We start from the raw sequence: 13,048 nt of genomic DNA on the forward strand, positions 1-13,048 counted from the left end.
GTTCTGAAGAACTACTAGAAACCTTGATCCTTTGTTCCCCATAATGTCTTGAGGAATGATGTCAGGAGTTGAGCATTCCGTCTGAGCACCTCCACCGAAAGGCATGCCGTACTCCCACAGTCTGGCTCGTTGGTCTAGGGGTATGATTCTCGCTTAGGGTGCGAGAGGTCCCGGGTTCAAATCCCGGACGAGCCCTGATTTAAAAGTGACCACTCTGAGCGGAACATCACAGTGACTTTTCTCAGTGAGATCCTGGTTGAACCCCTATTTTACAGTGACCACTCTCCGTGGAACATCACACACTGCAACCTTGGACAGATGTATCTGATTAGCCTGGTGGTTAATGAGAGGTTTCAGGTTCCAAATCAGAACATAAGTCCTTGTCAACCAGATCTTGTCTTTAAGCAAATCCTTGTTTCCCAGACTCATGCACATCAGGTTCATTCTGCTTCTACAAAAACATCTTGAGACGTAAACAGTACAGTTTTTGAGATAGTGCACAGAGATGATAAAAGGCTCTTTGTGGAATTGCTCACAAATCACTTTCATCGCTGTTTTAATAGAGGTGAATTGAAGGACCTTTCACTCAGGGCATGAAAACAATGTGAAGCAGGAGTTCCTGCAGCCTATTCAAGCCTTGATTTTTTCCTCTCTGGATAGCTTTAAGAATTCTCTATTTCTCACCAGCAAAAAGCCTGATTTAGGACAAAGGATTGAACAAGACCTCAGTTTGTTAAAGTATCTTTTCATACAGATTGGAGTCGAGGGAGTTTCTGCAGCTCTTATAAGTAATGGTGACAAAAGCAACCACTTTTCTGGTTACACATTGTAGCAGGTAGTCTGCTGCAGCTCCCAAAGTTGTCGCAAAGCCTTTTCATGTGGAAACGCTGTCCACAAAGACAATTCTGGCCCTGTTTAAATGGACTGGAATTAATAAAAAACATAAATGTGTTCTGAAGAACTACTAGAAACCTTGATCCTTTGTTCCCCATAATGTCTTGAGGAATGATGTCAGGAGTTGAGCATTCCATCTGAGCACCTCCACCGAAAGGCATGCTGGCTCGTTGGTCTAGGCGTATGATTCTCGCTTTGGGTGCGAGAGGTCCCGGGTTCAAATCCCGGACAAGCCCTGGTTTTACATTGAACAAGAAGTTGACCTCTCTGTGGAACAAGTGGTTCTGACAAGGGTGCTTGGTTCATGAGAGGTCAAGAAAGGTTCCAACTCCAGTTGAGTCCATAATTCTCTGTCCAGCTGCACCACTGTGACATGGCTGATCATTCCTTGTGAAAACAAAGCCATGTTTCCAAGGCTCACCACTTTACATGTTAATTCCATTTCAACAAAACCATCTTAAAACATGAGGAGGCCAGGCAGATGTAATACACCAGGGGCAAATCAACAAATAAAGTTCTTCTTAGTTATGATTGATGATATACTGCTGCAACTCCTGCAGGAATTACAAACCCTGCTTGTGAGATTTGCTGTCATCCACGACACTTGTACTCTAGCCCTGTTCGACTTGAGTGTAAAGGGCACAACCATACAGACGTTGCGAAGAAAGCCTGGGTGACTTGAACTTTCCCCCCACTTAATTTGCTCTGCAACCCTATGTGTTGAGTATTACCTGCAGACATGTGCTGAAAAACATTGAAAACCAGCCAACAGCCATCCCGTACTCCCACAGTCTGGCTCGTTGGTCTAGGGGTATGATTCTCGCTTAGGGTGCGAGAGGTCCCGGGTTCAAATCCCGGACGAGCCCTGATTTAAAAGTGACCACTCTGAGCGGAACATCACAGTGACTTTTCTCAGTGAGATCCTGGTTGAACCCCTATTATACAGTGACCACTCTCCGTGGAACATCACACACTGCAACCTTGGACAGATGTATCTGATTAGCCTGGTGGTTAATGAGAGGTTTCAGGTTCCAAATCAGAACATAAGTCCCTGTCAACCAGATCTTGTCTTTAAGCAAATCCTTGTTTCCCAGACTCATGCACATCAGGTTCATTCTGCTTCTACAAAAACATCTTGAGACGTAAACAGTACAGTTCTTGAGATAGTGCACAGAGATGATAAAAGGCTCTTTGTGGAATTGCTCACAAATCACTTTCATCGCTGTTTTAATAGAGGTGAATTGAAGGACCTTTCACTCAGGGCATGAAAACAATGTGAAGCAGGAGTTCCTGCAGCCTATTCCAGCCTTGATTTTTTCCTCTCTGGATAGCATTAAGAATTCTCTATTTCTCACCAGCAAAAAGCCTGATTTAGGACAAAGGATTGAACAAGAACTCAGTTTGTTAAAGTATCTTTTCATACAGATTGGAGTCGAGGGAGTTTCTGCAGCTCTTATAAGTAATGGTGACAAAAGCAACCACTTTTCTGGTTACACATTGTAGCAGGTAGTCTGCTGCAGCTCCCAAAGTTGTCGCAAAGCCTTTTCATGTGGAAACGCTGTCCACAAAGACAATTCTGGCCCTGTTTAAATGGACTGGAATTAATAAAAAACATAAATGTGTTCTGAAGAACTACTAGAAACCTTGATCCTTTGTTCCCCATAATGTCTTGAGGAATGATGTCAGGAGTTGAGCATTCCGTCTGAGCATCTCCCCCCAAAGGCATGCTGGCTCGTTGGTCTAGGCGTATGATTCTCGCTTTGGGTGCGAGAGGTCCCGGGTTCAAATCACGGACAAGCCCTGGTTTTACATTGAACAAGAAGTTGACCTCTCTGTGGAACAAGTGGTTCTGACAAGGGTGCTTGGTTCATGAGAGGTCAAGAAAGGTTCCAACTCCAGTTGAGTCCATAATTCTCTGTCCAGCTGCACCACTGTGACATGGCTGATCATTTCTTGTGAAAACAAAGCCATGTTTCCAAGGCTCACCACTTTACATGTTAATTCCTTTTCAACAAAACCATCTTAAAACATGAGGAGGCCAGGCAGATGTAATACACCAGGGGCAAATCAACTCATAAAGTTCTTCTTAGTTATGATTGATGATATACTGCTGCAACTCCTGCAGGAATTACAAACCCTGCTTGTGAGATTTGCTGTCTTCCACGACACTTGCACTCTAGCCCTGTTTGACTTGAGTGTAAAGGGCACAACCATACTGACGTTGCGAAGAAAGCCTGGGTGACTTGAACTTTCCCCCCACTTAATTTGCTCTGCAACCCTATGTGTTAAGTATTACCTGCAGACATGTGCTGAAAAACATTGAAAATATACAGTTACCAGCCAACAGCCATCCCGTACTCCCACAGTCTGGCTCGTTGGTCTAGGGGTATGATTCTCGCTTAGGGTGCGAGAGGTCCCGGGTTCAAATCCCGGACGAGCCCTGATTTAAAAGTGACCACTCTGAGCGGAACATCACAGTGACTTTTCTCAGTGAGATCCTGGTTGAACCCCGATTTTACAGTGACCACTCTCCGTGGAACATCACACACTGCAACGTTGGACAGAAGTATCTGATTAGCCTGGTGGTTAATGAGAGGTTTCAGGTTCCAAATCAGAACATAAGTCCCTGTCAACCAGATCTTGTCTTTAAGCAAATCCTTGTTTCCCAGACTCATGCACATCAGGTTCATTCTGCTTCTACAAAAACATCTTGAGACGTAAACAGTACAGTTTTTGAGATAGTGCACAGAGATGATAAAAGGCTCTTTGTGGAATTGCTCACAAATCACTTTCATCGCTGTTTTAATAGAGGTGAATTGAAGGACCTTTCACTCAGGGCATGAAAACAATGTGAAGCAGGAGTTCCTGCAGCCTATTCCAGCCTTGATTTTTTCCTCTCTGGATAGCATTAAGAATTCTCTATTTCTCACCAGCAAAAAGCCTGATTTAGGACAAAGGATTGAACAAGACCTCAGTTTGTTAAAGTATCTTTTCATACAGATTGGAGTCGAGGGAGTTTCTGCAGCTCTTATAAGTAATGGTGACAAAAGCAACCACTTTTCTGGTTACACATTGTAGCAGGTAGTCTGCTGCAGCTCCCAAAGTTGTCGCAAAGCCTTTTCATGTGGAAACGCTGTCCACAAAGACAATTCTGGCCCTGTTTAAATGGACTGGAATTAATAAAAAACATAAATGTGTTCTGAAGAACTACTAGAAACCTTGATCCTTTGTTCCCCATAATGTCTTGAGGAATGATGTCAGGAGTTGAGCATTCCGTCTGAGCATCTCCCCCCAAAGGCATGCTGGCTCGTTGGTCTAGGCGTATGATTCTCGCTTTGGGTGCGAGAGGTCCCGGGTTCAAATCACGGACAAGCCCTGGTTTTACATTGAACAAGAAGTTGACCTCTCTGTGGAACAAGTGGTTCTGACAAGGGTGCTTGGTTCATGAGAGGTCAAGAAAGGTTCCAACTCCAGTTGAGTCCATAATTCTCTGTCCAGCTGCACCACTGTGACATGGCTGATCATTTCTTGTGAAAACAAAGCCATGTTTCCAAGGCTCACCACTTTACATGTTAATTCCTTTTCAACAAAACCATCTTAAAACATGAGGAGGCCAGGCAGATGTAATACACCAGGGGCAAATCAACTCATAAAGTTCTTCTTAGTTATGATTGATGATATACTGCTGCAACTCCTGCAGGAATTACAAACCCTGCTTGTGAGATTTGCTGTCTTCCACGACACTTGCACTCTAGCCCTGTTTGACTTGAGTGTAAAGGGCACAACCATACTGACGTTGCGAAGAAAGCCTGGGTGACTTGAACTTTCCCCCCACTTAATTTGCTCTGCAACCCTATGTGTTAAGTATTACCTGCAGACATGTGCTGAAAAACATTGAAAATATACAGTTACCAGCCAACAGCCATCCCGTACTCCCACAGTCTGGCTCGTTGGTCTAGGGGTATGATTCTCGCTTAGGGTGCGAGAGGTCCCGGGTTCAAATCCCGGACGAGCCCTGATTTAAAAGTGACCACTCTGAGCGGAACATCACAGTGACTTTTCTCAGTGAGATCCTGGTTGAACCCCGATTTTACAGTGACCACTCTCCGTGGAACATCACACACTGCAACGTTGGACAGAAGTTTCTGATTAGCCTGGTGGTTAATGAGAGGTTTCAGGTTCCAAATCAGAACATAAGTCCCTGTCAACCAGATCTTGTCTTTAAGCAAATCCTTGTTTCCCAGACTCATGCACATCAGGTTCATTCTGCTTCTACAAAAACATCTTGAGACGTAAACAGTACAGTTTTTGAGATAGTGCACAGAGATGATAAAAGGCTCTTTGTGGAATTGCTCACAAATCACTTTCATCGCTATTTTAATAGAGGTGAATTGAAGGACCTTTCACTCAGGGCATGAAAACAATGTGAAGCAGGAGTTCCTGCAGCCTATTCAAGCCTTGATTTTTTCCTCTCTGGATAGCTTTAAGAATTCTCTATTTCTCACCAGCAAAAAGCCTGATTTAGGACAAAGGATTGAACAAGACCTCAGTTTGTTAAAGTATCTTTTCATACAGATTGGAGTCGAGGGAGTTTCTGCAGCTCTTATAAGTAATGGTGACAAAAGCAACCACTTTTCTGGTTACACATTGTAGCAGGTAGTCTGCTGCAGCTCCCAAAGTTGTCGCAAAGCCTTTTCATGTGGAAACGCTGTCCACAAAGACAATTCTGGCCCTGTTTAAATGGACTGGAATTAATAAAAAACATAAATGTGTTCTGAAGAACTACTAGAAACCTTGATCTATTGTTCCCCATAATGTCTTGAGGAATGATGTCAGGAGTTGAGCATTCCGTCTGAGCACCTCCACCAAAAGGCATGCTGGCTTGTTGGTCTAGGCGTATGATTCTCGCTTTGGGTGCGAGAGGTCCCGGGTTCAAATCCCGGACGAGCCCTGGTTTTACATTGAACAAGAAGTTGACCTCTCTGTGGAACAAGTGGTTCTGACAAGGGTGCTTGGTTCATGAGAGGTCAAGAAAGGTTCCAACTCCAGTTGAGTCCATAATTCTCTGTCCAGCTGCACCACTGTGACATGGCTGATCATTCCTTGTAAATACAAAGCCATGTTTCCAAGGCTCACCACTTTACATGTTAATTCCTTTTCAACAAAACCATCTTAAAACATGAGGAGGCCAGGCAGATGTAATACACCAGGGGCAAATCAACTCATAAAGTTCTTCTTAGTTATGATTGATGATATACTGCTGCAACTCCTGCAGGAATTACAAACCCTGCTTGTGAGATTTGCTGTCATCCACGACACTTGTACTCTAGCCCTGTTCGACTTGAGTGTAAAGGGCACAACCATACAGACGTTGCGAAGAAAGCCTGGGTGACTTGAACTTTCCCCCGACTTAATTTGCTCTGCAACCCTATGTGTTGAGTATTACCTGCAGACATTTGCTGAAAAACATTGAAAATATACAGTTACCAGCCAACAGCCATCCCGTACTACCACAGTCTGGCTCGTTGGTCTAGGGGTATGATTCTCGCTTAGGGTGCGAGAGGTCCCGGGTTCAAATCCCGGACGAGCCCTGATTTAAAAGTGACCACTCTGAGCGGAACATCACAGTGACTTTTCTCAGTGAGATCCTGGTTGAACCCCGATTTTACAGTGACCACTCTCCGTGGAACATCACACACTGCAACCTTGGACAGATGTATCTGATTAGCTTGGTGGTTAATGAGAGGTTTCAGGTTCCAAATCAGAACATAAGTCCCTGTCAACCAGATCTTGTCTTTAAGCAAATCCTTGTTTCCCAGACTCATGCACATCAGGTTCATTCTGCTTCTACAAAAACATCTTGAGACGTAAACAGTACAGTTCTTGAGATAGTGCACAGAGATGATAAAAGGCTCTTTGTGGAATTGCTCACAAATCACTTTCATCGCTGTTTTAATAGAGGTGAATTAAAGGACCTTTCACTCAGGGCATGAAAACAATGTGAAGCAGGAGTTCCTGCAGCCTATTCCAGCCTTGATTTTTTCCTCTCTGGATAGCATTAAGAATTCTCTATTTCTCACCAGCAAAAAGCCTGATTTAGGACAAAGGATTGAACAAGACCTCAGTTTGTTAAAGTATCTTTTCATACAGATTGGAGTCGAGGGAGTTTCTGCAGCTGTTATAAGTAATGGTGACAAAAGCAACCACTTTTCTGGTTACACATTGTAGCAGGTAGTCTGCTGCAGCTCCCAAAGTTGTCGCAAAGCCTTTTCATGTGGAAACGCTGTCCACAAAGACAATTCTGGCCCTGTTTAAATGGACTGGAATTAATAAAAAACATAAATGTGTTCTAAAGAACTACTAGAAACCTTGATCCTTTGTTCCCCATAATGTCTTGAGGAATGATGTCAGGAGTTGAGCATTCCGTCTGAGCACCTCCCCCGAAAGGCATGCTGGCTCGTTGGTCTAGGCGTATGATTCTCGCTTTGGGTGCGAGAGGTCCCTGGTTCAAATCCCGGACGAGCCCTGGTTTTACATTGAACAAGAAGTTGACCTCTCTGTGGAACAAGTGGTTCTGACAAGGGTGCTTGGTTCATGAGAGGTCAAGAAAGGTTCCAACTCCAGTTGAGTCCATAATTCTCTGTCTAGCTGCACCACTGTGACATGGCTGATCATTCCTTGTGAAAACAAAGCCATGTTTCCAAGGCTCACCACTTTACATGTGAATTCCTTTTCAACAAAACCATCTTAAAACATGAGGAGGCCAGGCAGATGTAATACACCAGGGGCAAATCAACAAATAAAGTTCTTCTTAGTTATGATTGATGATATACTGCTGCAACTCCTGCAGGAATTACAAACCCTGCTTGTGAGATTTGCTGTCATCCACGACACTTGTACTCTAGCCCTGTTCGACTTGAGTGTAAAGGGCACAACCATACAGACATTGCGAAGAAAGCCTGGGTGACTTGAACTTTCCCCCCACTTAATTTGCTCTGCAACCCTATGTGTTGAGTATTACCTGCAGACATTTGCTGAAAAACATTGAAAATATACAGTTACCAGCCAACAGCCATCCCGTACTCTCACAGTCTGGCTCGTTGGTCTAGGGGTATGATTCTCGCTTAGGGTGCGAGAGGTCCCGGGTTCAAATCCTGGACGAGCTCTGATTTAAAAGTGACCACACAGTGACTTTTCTCAGTGAGATCCTGGTTGAACCCCGATTTTACAGTGACCACTCTCCGTGGACAGATGTATCTGATTAGCCTGGTGGTTAATGAGAGGTTTCAGGTTCCAAATCAGAACATAAGTCCCTGTCAACCAGATCTTGTCTTTAAGCAAATCCTTGTTTCCCAGACTCATGCACATCAGGTTCATTCTGCTTCTACAAAAACATCTTGAGACGTAAACAGTACAGTTCTTGAGATAGTGCACAGAGATGATAAAAGGCTCTTTGTGGAATTGCTCACAAATCACTTTCATCGCTGTTTTAATAGAGGTGAATTGAAGGACCTTTCACTCAGGGCATGAAAACAATGTGAAGCAGGAGTTCCTGCAGCCTATTCCAGCCTTGATTTTTTCCTCTCTGGATAGCATTAAGAATTCTCTATTTCTCACCAGCAAAAAGCCTGATTTAGGACAAAGGATTGAACAAGACCTCAGTTTGTTAAAGTATCTTTTCATACAGATTGGAGTCGAGGGAGTTTCTGCAGCTCTTATAAGTAATGGTGACAAAAGCAACCACTTTTCTGGTTACACATTGTAGCAGGTAGTCTGCTGCAGCTCCCAAAGTTGTCGCAAAGCCTTTTCATGTGGAAACGCTGTCCACAAAGACAATTCTGGCCCTGTTTAAATGGACTGGAATTAATAAAAAACATAAATGTGTTCTGAAGAACTACTAGAAACCTTGATCCTTTGTTCCCCATAATGTCTTGAGGAATGATGTCAGGAGTTGAGCATTCCGTCTGAGCACCTCCACCGAAAGGCATGCTGGCTCGTTGGTCTAGGCGTATGATTCTCGCTTTGGGTGCGAGAGGTCCCGGGTTCAAATCCCGGACGAGCCCTGGTTTTACATTGAACAAGAAGTTGACCTCTCTGTGGAACAAGTGGTTCTGACAAGGGTGCTTGGTTCATGAGAGGTCAAGAAAGGTTCCAACTCCAGTTGAGTCCATAATTCTCTGTCCAGCTGCACCACTGTGACATGGCTGATCATTCCTTGTGAAAACAAAGCCATGTTTCCAAGGCTCACCACTTTACATGTGAATTCCTTTTCAACAAAACCATCTTAAAACATGAGGAGGCCAGGCAGATGTAATACACCAGGGGCAAATCAACAAATAAAGTTCTTCTTAGTTATGATTGATGATATACTGCTGCAACTCCTGCAGGAATTACAAACCCTGCTTGTGAGATTTGCTGTCATCCACGACACTTGTACTCTAGCCCTGTTCGACTTGAGTGTAAAGGGCACAACCATACAGACGTTGCGAAGAAAGCCTGGGTGACTTGAACTTTCCCCCCACTTAATTTGCTCTGCAACCCTATGTGTTGAGTATTACCTGCAGACATTTGCTGAAAAACATTGAAAATATACAGTTACCAGCCAACAGCCATCCCGTACTCCCACAGTCTGGCTCGTTGGTCTAGGGGTATGATTCTCGCTTAGGGTGCGAGAGGTCCCGGGTTCAAATCCCGGACGAGCCCTGATTTAAAAGTGACCACTCTGAGCGGAACATCACAGTGACTTTTCTCAGTGAGATCCTGGTTGAACCCCGATTTTACAGTGACCACTCTCCGTGGAACATCACACACTGCAACCTTGGACAGATGTATCTGATTAGCCTGGTGGTTAATGAGAGGTTTCAGGTTCCAAATCAGAACATAAGTCCCTGTCAACCAGATCTTGTCTTTAAGCAAATCCTTGTTTCCCAGACTCATGCACATCAGGTTCATTCTGCTTCTACAAAAACATCTTGAGACGTAAACAGTACAGTTCTTGAGATAGTGCACAGAGATGATAAAAGGCTCTTTGTGGAATTGCTCACAAATCACTTTCATCGCTGTTTTAATAGAGGTGAATTGAAGGACCTTTCACTCAGGGCATGAAAACAATGTGAAGCAGGAGTTCCTGCAGCCTATTCCAGCCTTGATTTTTTCCTCTCTGGATAGCATTAAGAATTCTCTATTTCTCACCAGCAAAAAGCCTGATTTAGGACAAAGGATTGAACAAGACCTCAGTTTGTTAAAGTATCTTTTCATACAGATTGGAGTCGAGGGAGTTTCTGCAGCTCTTATAAGTAATGGTGACAAAAGCAACCACTTTTCTGGTTACACATTGTAGCAGGTAGTCTGCTGCAGCTCCCAAAGTTGTCGCAAAGCCTTTTCATGTGGAAACGCTGTCCACAAAGACAATTCTGGCCCTGTTTAAATGGACTGGACTTAATAAAATAAAATAAAATGGACTGGAATTAATAAAAAACATAAATGTTGAGCATTCCATCTGAGCACCTCCCCCGAAAGGCATGCTGGCTCGTTGGTCTAGGCGTATGATTCTCGCTTTGGGTGCGAGAGGTCCCTGGTTCAAATCCCGGACGAGCCCTGGTTTTACATTGAACAAGAAGTTGACCTCTCTGTGGAACAAGTGGTTCTGACAAGGGTGCTTGGTTCATGAGAGGTCAAGAAAGGTTCCAACTCCAGTTGAGTCCATAATTCTCTGTCCAGCTGCACCACTGTGACATGGCTGATCATTCCTTGTGAAAACAAAGCCATGTTTCCAAGGCTCACCACTTTACATGTGAATTCCTTTTCAACAAAACCATCTTAAAACATGAGGAGGCCAGGCAGATGTAATACACCAGGGGCAAATCAACAAATAAAGTTCTTCTTAGTTATGATTGATGATATACTGCTGCAACTCCTGCAGGAATTACAAACCCTGCTTGTGAGATTTGCTGTCATCCACGACACTTGTACTCTAGCCCTGTTCGACTTGAGTGTAAAGGGCACAACCATACAGACGTTGCGAAGAAAGCCTGGGTGACTTGAACTTTCCCCCCACTTAATTTGCTCTGCAACCCTATGTGTTGAGTATTACCTGCAGACATTTGCTGAAAAACATTGAAAATATACAGTTACCAGCCAACAGCCATCCTGTACTCCCACAGTCTGGCTCGTTGGTCTAGGGGTATGATTCTCGCTTAGGGTGCGAGAGGTCCCGGGTTCAAATCCCGGACGAGCCCTGATTTAAAAGTGACCACTCTGAGCGGAACATCACAGTGACTTTTCTCTGTGAGATCCTGGTTGAACCCCGATTTTACAGTGACCACTCTCCGTGGAACATCACACACTGCAACCTTGGACAGATGTATCTGATTAGCCTGGTGGTTAATGAGAGGTTTCAGGTTCCAAATCAGAACATAAGTCCCTGTCAACCAGATCTTGTCTTTAAGCAAATCCTTGTTTCCCAGACTCATGCACATCAGGTTCATTCTGCTTCTACAAAAACATCTTGAGACGTAAACAGTACAGTTCTTGAGATAGTGCACAGAGATGATAAAAGGCTCTTTGTGGAATTGCTCACAAATCACTTTCATCGCTGTTTTAATAGAGGTGAATTGAAGGACCTTTCACTCAGGGCATGAAAACAATGTGAAGCAGGAGTTCCTGCAGCCTATTCCAGCCTTGATTTTTTCCTCTCTGGATAGCATTAAGAATTCTCTATTTCTCACCAGCAAAAAGCCTGATTTAGGACAAAGGATTGAACAAGACCTCAGTTTGTTAAAGTATCTTTTCATACAGATTGGAGTCGAGGGAGTTTCTGCAGCTCTTATAAGTAATGGTGACAAAAGCAACCACTTTTCTGGTTACACATTGTAGCAGGTAGTCTGCTGCAGCTCCCAAAGTTGTCGCAAAGCCTTTTCATGTGGAAACGCTGTCCACAAAGACAATTCTGGCCCTGTTTAAATGGACTGGAATTAATAAAAAACATAAATGTGTTCTGAAGAACTACTAGAAACCTTGATCCTTTGTTCCCCATAATGTCTTGAGGAATGATGTCAGGAGTTGAGCATTCCGTCTGAGCACCTCCACCGAAAGGCATGCTGGCTCGTTGGTCTAGGCGTATGATTCTCGCTTTGGGTGCGAGAGGTCCCGGGTTCAAATCCCGGACGAGCCCTGGTTTTACATTGAACATGAAGTTGACCTCTCTGTGGAACAAGTGGTTCTGACAAGGGTGCTTGGTTCATGAGAGGTCAAGAAAGGTTCCAACTCCAGTTGAGTCCATAATTCTCTGTCCAGCTGCACCACTGTGACATGGCTGATCATTCCTTGTGAAAACAAAGCCATGTTTCCAAGGCTCACCACTTTACATGTGAATTCCTTTTCAACAAAACCATCTTAAAACATGAGGAGGCCAGGCAGATGTAATACACCAGGGGCAAATCAACAAATAAAGTTCTTCTTAGTTATGATTGATGATATACTGCTGCAACTCCTGCAGGAATTACAAACCCTGCTTGTGAGATTTGCTGTCATCCACGACACTTGTACTCTAGCCCTGTTCGACTTGAGTGTAAAGGGCACAACCATACAGACGTTGCGAAGAAAGCCTGGGTGACTTGAACTTTCCCCCCACTTAATTTGCTCTGCAACCCTATGTGTTGAGTATTACCTGCAGACATTTGCTGAAAAACATTGAAAATATACAGTTACCAGCCAACAGCCATCCCGTACTCCCACAGTCTGGCTCGTTGGTCTAGGGGTATGATTCTCGCTTAGGGTGCGAGAGGTCCCGGGTTCAAATCCCGGACGAGCCCTGATTTAAAAGTGACCACTCTGAGCGGAACATCACAGTGACTTTTCTCAGTGAGATCCTGGTTAAACCCCGATTTTACAGTGACCACTCTCCGTGGAACATCACACACTGCAACCTTGGACAGATGTATCTGATTAGCCTGGTGGTTAATGAGAGGTTTCAGGTTCCAAATCAGAACATAAGTCCCTGTCAACCAGATCTTGTCTTTAAGCAAATCCTTGTTTCCCAGACTCATGCACATCAGGTTCATTCTGCTTCTACAAAAACATCTTGAGACGTAAACAGTACAGTTCTTGAGATAGTGCACAGAGATGATAAAAGGCTCTTTGTGGAATTGCTCAC

General features: G+C 44.1%; 12 non-coding genes across 12 annotated transcripts; all 12 read left to right on the forward strand.

The window, feature by feature from the left end:
• The first annotated feature begins 123 nt into the window (after positions 1-123).
• trnap-agg (transfer RNA proline (anticodon AGG)) lies at positions 124-195 on the forward strand. The gene has a single exon. It is a non-coding gene; the product is annotated as a tRNA-Pro (tRNA).
• Positions 196-1,688: 1,493 nt separating this feature from the next.
• On the forward strand, positions 1,689-1,760 carry trnap-agg (transfer RNA proline (anticodon AGG)). The gene has a single exon. It is a non-coding gene; the product is annotated as a tRNA-Pro (tRNA).
• Positions 1,761-3,263: 1,503 nt separating this feature from the next.
• Positions 3,264-3,335, forward strand: trnap-agg (transfer RNA proline (anticodon AGG)). Its single transcript has one exon. It is a non-coding gene; the product is annotated as a tRNA-Pro (tRNA).
• Positions 3,336-4,838: 1,503 nt separating this feature from the next.
• trnap-agg (transfer RNA proline (anticodon AGG)) lies at positions 4,839-4,910 on the forward strand. Its single transcript has one exon. It is a non-coding gene; the product is annotated as a tRNA-Pro (tRNA).
• An 863-nt stretch (positions 4,911-5,773) lies between these two features.
• Positions 5,774-5,845, forward strand: trnap-ugg (transfer RNA proline (anticodon UGG)). The gene has a single exon. It is a non-coding gene; the product is annotated as a tRNA-Pro (tRNA).
• Positions 5,846-6,413: 568 nt separating this feature from the next.
• trnap-agg (transfer RNA proline (anticodon AGG)) lies at positions 6,414-6,485 on the forward strand. The gene has a single exon. It is a non-coding gene; the product is annotated as a tRNA-Pro (tRNA).
• A 1,503-nt stretch (positions 6,486-7,988) lies between these two features.
• Positions 7,989-8,060, forward strand: trnap-agg (transfer RNA proline (anticodon AGG)). Its single transcript has one exon. It is a non-coding gene; the product is annotated as a tRNA-Pro (tRNA).
• An 825-nt stretch (positions 8,061-8,885) lies between these two features.
• Positions 8,886-8,957, forward strand: trnap-ugg (transfer RNA proline (anticodon UGG)). The gene has a single exon. It is a non-coding gene; the product is annotated as a tRNA-Pro (tRNA).
• A 568-nt stretch (positions 8,958-9,525) lies between these two features.
• trnap-agg (transfer RNA proline (anticodon AGG)) lies at positions 9,526-9,597 on the forward strand. Its single transcript has one exon. It is a non-coding gene; the product is annotated as a tRNA-Pro (tRNA).
• Positions 9,598-11,060: 1,463 nt separating this feature from the next.
• trnap-agg (transfer RNA proline (anticodon AGG)) lies at positions 11,061-11,132 on the forward strand. Its single transcript has one exon. It is a non-coding gene; the product is annotated as a tRNA-Pro (tRNA).
• Positions 11,133-11,995: 863 nt separating this feature from the next.
• On the forward strand, positions 11,996-12,067 carry trnap-ugg (transfer RNA proline (anticodon UGG)). The gene has a single exon. It is a non-coding gene; the product is annotated as a tRNA-Pro (tRNA).
• A 568-nt stretch (positions 12,068-12,635) lies between these two features.
• Positions 12,636-12,707, forward strand: trnap-agg (transfer RNA proline (anticodon AGG)). Its single transcript has one exon. It is a non-coding gene; the product is annotated as a tRNA-Pro (tRNA).
• The last annotated feature ends 341 nt before the right edge of the window (positions 12,708-13,048 follow it).

The sequence above is a fragment of the Clarias gariepinus genome, chromosome 14 (genome assembly GCF_024256425.1).
Source record: "Clarias gariepinus isolate MV-2021 ecotype Netherlands chromosome 14, CGAR_prim_01v2, whole genome shotgun sequence".
Classification (NCBI taxonomy): Eukaryota; Metazoa; Chordata; class Actinopteri; order Siluriformes; family Clariidae; genus Clarias; species Clarias gariepinus.